The sequence below is a fragment of the Rhinolophus ferrumequinum genome, chromosome 14 (genome assembly GCF_004115265.2).
Source record: "Rhinolophus ferrumequinum isolate MPI-CBG mRhiFer1 chromosome 14, mRhiFer1_v1.p, whole genome shotgun sequence".
In the NCBI taxonomy this organism is placed as follows: Eukaryota; Metazoa; Chordata; class Mammalia; order Chiroptera; family Rhinolophidae; genus Rhinolophus; species Rhinolophus ferrumequinum.
The window spans coordinates 13,859,085-13,865,176 of NC_046297.1; positions in this window are offsets into that span (position 1 = coordinate 13,859,085).

Sequence of the window (6,092 nt, forward strand, 5' to 3'; positions counted from 1 at the left end):
CCTAACCTCCTCTTTCTCTTGCTTGCCCCATAATTCCCACTTAGTCACTGTTAAATTCTGTGTTTCTTTAGAATAACTTTTGTTTTTTGTTGTCTTATAGGAAAGGCAGGGATTAATTTTGAAAATGCACTATTAAACTGTGAAGGAGGGTGTGTTTCTTAATCCTGAACACAAATCCAGGTTTTGCTGTGGGGGAGGTGTTCTCATCCTAGAGGTCCCCAGCACTATAGGAATTACATAGGTGGAAATTAGGCCCGTGATTTTTTTTTAATAAATATCATTTCCAGGCAGAGTAAGGGGCCCAGAAATGTTCCGAGGCTGGAGAAATGGTCTCACATCAAGAAGCCTACCTATATTTTCTTCCCTGTGCCCCGATCCCTCCCAGTACACATGACACAGGAATGTTACTTGAGGGAGCCCAGGGCTCTGACCTGTACGCCTCCGCACTGTTTGTGCGGTTGCCCCGGACACTGGGACACAACCACTGTCTTTCCAAGTCAGCTCACCTGCTGAGTAATGGGCTGGCTGAGGGCCTGACTCACTCTTCTTGCCTCCCTGGAGCCTCAGGCCACATTTCCTCCTCCTGAAAATTAGCTGTTCTGATCAGGAACCCTGAAGGAGTTTCTACCCCTCTCTAGGTCCTTAGAATGAGAGACTATCCAAAAAAACCCATCAAAAAACAGGTCACTAGAAATGGGGAAAACATCCATGCCCTTTGCCCTGAGCCCAGGGAGCAGGTAGGCAGAGTCAGCATGCTGCAGAAGTTATATAGGGACAACACTCTAGGAGCCCGGACATTCCCAGGCTAGGGATGCCACCGTCAGGCCTGGCACTTTCTCACATCCCCCTCCTTCCCACAACATTTCTCCATCAGTGTTAACCAGTGCCAGAAAAGCTCTAGCCTTGGGGAGAGGGAGCCCAGAGTACAAGGACCATTTCTTCTTTAGAGTGATTTTTGACTGCAACCAGTAAAGTGTGATGAGACCTTGCAGACATTTTCGCTCTGGGAGTGGTGGGTGGGGGCAGGGGTGTGAGTGTCTAGGCCGTGAGGAACCTGCAGTCCATGACACTGCTCCCTAGCAAAGGTGTGAGGGTATGAGCAGCCCTGGAGAGTGGATCCACCAGGAGAGAACCCTCTGCTCCGGGGGGAACTCAGAGCATCTGTTATTTACAGACAGCCTGGCCTGGGTACAGCCAGACTTCCCAAACATTGTTACTTTAGTGCCTATAATAGCAGAATACCAGGAAGACATGCCCTGGGGGTCTCCAACCTAAGAATTTTCTTTCAAGGCTCATGGTGTGTGTGTGTGTGTGTGTGTGTGTGTGTGTGTGTGTCTGCGCGCGCGCGCGCACGGCTCGTGTTCTTTTAAATTAAACTACTTTTTGAAACAATCCCAAACTTACTGAGAAATTGAAAGCATAGTGCAAAGAACATTTTTTCTCCTGAACCATTTGAAAGTCAGTTGCCTATATATTTGTTTTTTTCCCCAAAAAGCAACCTATTTTATTTACCTTTTTAGACTTTAACAACAAATGTAATGAAAGTTTAACAACGGTATTTTTTAATAGTGAGAATTAAAAATATTTTTTAAATTATTCTTTTCTTGGCTATTTTATTTTTCTCTAGTCTTATTGAGATATAATTGATATGTAACATTCTATTAGTTTAAGGTGTACAAGGTAATGATTTGATATGTGTGTAAATTGTGAAATGATTACTATAATAAGTTTAGTTGACATCGATTATCTCACATAGTTACAAATTTTTTTCTTGTGATGAGAACTTTGAAGATCTACTCTCTTACCTATGTATTTGTATTCTATGAAAATACCACCTGGATAATAGTGGTGACTTCTGAAAAAGTGACGGAGATCAAAGGGGAGGGAAGGAGACTTATGTTTTTTAATGAATAGCTTCTGTATGGCTTGGTGTTTTTTTACAATGAGAAAATACCCATACCTTACTAGTTTGGTGTAAAAGTAAACAAAAAGGTAAAAGTAATAATGAAAAAAATGTAAGAGTAAGTTGCTGGCACGGTACCTTCCACATAAAGACGTTTCTCTGCATCATCCCAAGAGAACTATTCAGTCAGGAAACTAACATGGCTGCATGACTGCCACCAATCTTCACATCCCCTTCGAGGTTCTCCAGTTATCCCTGTAGTGTCCTTTATCGCAAAAGGATCCAGCCCTCCTCCCCTCAGTCACTGTGGCTGTGCCCCCTCACCCTGCATGGATGCCTATCTTGCTTTGCCAGGCTGACTAGGGCTGAGTTATTTAAGAAGGAAGAGAAAAGGAAAGAGAAAGATTTGTATGTAAGGAATATATTTTGTGAGATATATATATATATATATATATATATGTATGTATATATACATATACACACACACACACATATATACACATATATATACATAAATACATATATGTATATATATGTGTGTGTGTGTGTATATATATATATATGTGTGTGTGTGTGTATATATATATATATATATATATATATATATATATATATATATATACCCCCTCTGGGAAGCAGCCTTTTTTAAGACAAGCTGACAGTATCTTTGTGTAGAGCAAGCCCCTGTGCCAGGGCACACACCACTTGTCCCAGGTAAGGCCCCAGAGGGTAGTGTACAGATCGGACATCTAAATGCAGTGGGATCCAGAGTCGGGCTGCCTGGGTTCATCCCTAGGCCTGCCACAAATAGCAGTGTGACCTCAGACAAGCTAATACACTCTGGAAGCCTCTGTAAATGAAGGGTTAAAGGAAAGAACGATCTCGTGGGACTGCCTGAGCTAAGGTCGTTTAAGCACAGTGCCTGGCACATGGTAAACGTCCAGTAAATGTTCGCCCCTGTTCATACAGCTGTGAAGAAATGCACCACACTCCGGCGAGAGGGCCCAGGAAGACGTGTGGGTTTAGCCTGTGGCTTCAGGTAGCGCCTGGCATACAGCTCTGGGCTGCTGAAGGGGCATCCAGTTTCAAAGCCTGGGGATGGCTTTCTGCCCTTCTTCTTCTCAGGCTGGAGGAGCAGGGAATAAACAGCCATAACATCAGGCCTCCCTTCTCCTCCCTACTTCCTACTTCCTTCTGCCATCAGCATCTCTCACCATATCCCAAAGAAGAACAAAGCAACAGATAGGGGAAAGAAAACAGGACCAGGCTGAGGGGGTTTCACAATAGCGCCCAACTCCCAGTGCTCTGGAGGCAGCATGCTGACGTCCAGAACCTGGCCAGCGCCCTGGAGAGCTGAGATGACAAATAGCTTTGTTCTGGTTTCTTTATGCTTTGGCAAGAGGGCAGGACCCAGAGGCTGAAAACCCCCACCCCCAACCCTCTCCACTGGGACTGCGGTTTCTCTAGACAGGAGGGAAAAAGCTGCATCCCGGCTCCCAGCCTGCTCCTACACTGACACACCTGTTCCTTCTACAGGGCAGTGCCTCTCTGGGACTTTTCATGACAAACTCAGTCTCTTGGGTTGTTAGGGGTTGTGGGACCTGCTTTCCTGATGAGGTCACTGTTCCTTGAATTATTATTACCTTGCTTTCCTTGGCCTCAGCAAGCAGCAAGAATGGCTTGGAGAAGTGTTTGTTTATGAAACAGCGAATCCCTGCCTAGTTACGCCTAAGCAGGCCAACTCGCCCAGATCCCATCCCTCAGTAGTTCCTCAGCCTTTAGTCCTGTGGGTATGGGTGTCTGTTGCCTGCTCCAAAGCAAAAGGGCCAGCTTCCCTCCTTGGGGCTGGAGCACGTGGCAGGGCTTATGGTCTCCTGGGCCAGCATGCTTTGTAGGTTTCTTCTGAGGGCTAATTCTGCTGGTAGGGAATGTAGGCAAGAGGCCAGGGCAGCATTTGGCAGCAAGCAGGCAGCTCCTGGAGAGGGAGAGCCGTTTGAAATCATAATGAAGTCCAAGGATGGTCACCGCCCTGCATTTCCTGCCTGTGAGCCAGGCTGTTGGCTGCACTGACCTGTCCGGGCCGCCTCAGGCTGCCTCCGGCTGCCTCCAGCCCCAAGCACTGGCCCCACAGGCCACACGCTGGGTGGGGGTCGGTGGGGAAAGGGCAGGTAGCCTGGGGACCCCTGCCGCACTGGAGCCCCTGTCTGCCAGTTGCTGGTGGGCCTGGCCCTGAGAGTCTGGCCCTAAGCTCTGAAAATGATTCTATTTTTGGCCCCTGACTAGCTTTTCAGGCCTCACTCCTGTCTTGAGTTTCCTGAGTCATTTCTCCCCACTCCCAGCTCTGCTTCTTTCTGAATGGAGTGGATTATCATAACACCATATGTTAGAAAAGCAATTCACAATTTACAAAGCCCTTTTATGAACCAGCTCTCTGATCCTCCATCAGCCTGTGAGGTCCACGGGAAGGTAATTTAATCCATGTTTCACAGATGAGGGATAATGGAGTCTCAAAGAAACTCAAGCAGCCTGACTAACAAGACATGCTGCACTCGGCTCAGGCACACTGCAAGTAAGGGTGGGGTTGAGTCTTAGAACCAGGCTTCCTGGACATCCCCAGATATCCATGGAGTATGGCACTGGTGGGGGGGACCCTGCAGGACCACATACGGTGGCTATTTCCTTTCTTCTTCATGGAGGACAGTTGCTTCTGGCGAGTATTGCACTTTGAACCCAAGGAATTTAAAATGCTGGTGGGGGAGAAGCAGAATTCTAGGCAAAGCGGAGAAAATAGCCTGAATTCCCTTCTCCGTTCGCGGCCCTTTCTAACCCTTCCCTCAGCATTTCGCCCCCTCCTTTCCCCTTACGTCCTTGTCCCTAAGAAAACTTCTCCATTCCCTCATTCACCGACTCTGAGGCATACATGACCGATAAGTTTAAATGATCGCCCCTCCAAACCTTAGCACACCTTACGATTCTGTGGTCTATGCCTCCACTTACAAGGCAGGTACAAACGCATTGTTCCCAGGAGGAAAGTAAGGACACGTTTCACACATTTTTAACCACTGGTGTAGCCCGTGCAAATGACCAATGAGAACAAACGTTGCTCGCAGTGCTGAGTGGGTCCTGGAGTGCCCCCCGCCCCTGCTCCGTAGTGCCAGGCGTTACCCACAGCTGTTGATTCAGGAAAGAGTCCCAGGGGAAAACTGGGCAATCAGGGCGGAGGGGGAGAGCCCTGGGCATTGACCCTTACCAGCCAGCGTGGCACCACTGGGACATTTTCTCACATACACTGTCTTACCAGTGCATACCAGTAACACCAATTATTGCATTTACTCTTTTCTACAACATTTTCAACTGCTGAGGAAACAGGGTCTTCATGACATTCAACACTTCTCAAGCTCTCAGAGCCAGTGAGTGTTTCTGGTAGTGGGGGAAGTTCAGATCACGGGGTACCCAGGACGGGACGCCCTTGGTGGGATAAAGGACGCCCTGGGCAGGCATTGGGCACCACGAGGGCTCAGGCTCCCCCCCACCCCCCCACCAGAGGCCCAGAAGCACGATGTGGAGAAACAGGGAAAGGAACAGAAAGGAAAGGGGTGTGTGTGTGTGTGTGTGTGTGTGTGTGTGTGTGTGTGTGTCTGTTGACTGGAAAGATGGCAAGGGTTGGAGATGGGAGGACACTGAGAAACTGAGAATAAGCCTGCCCTCACCAGAGTTTTGCTGTGGCTGGAACTAGTCCTGAGTGAAATAAAGAAACCACTTCCATTGCTTGCTTTGCCTCTTGCTCTCTGTCTGCATGTTGTCACCCAGGAAATGTGGTCACACTTGCAGCACTAGCTGTGGTATTTTAGAAATAGCTGTCTCATTCATTAGGGGTTCATAACTTCTGATATCTGCCTCCCATAGTCCCCCACTCCCACCCCCACAACTGCAAGGCTGTGAAGCATCCTGAGCTCCACAGAGTCTGATGTGAGCAAGAGCTGGTTAATGTGGAAGTGAGGCCTCTCCTTGCAGAGTGCCTGGGGCCCAGGTGGTCAAAGATTAGGAAACTCAATTTGCTCTTCTGTGGATGGAACCTGAAACCTTGGTCAGCACTTGCTCAGGATTCTCGGCACCTCTCCCTCTTTGGGGCTGGGCAGGATCCAGATACCTGTCCTTGGAAAAGCACAGGCCCTCTCAGGCCAACAAG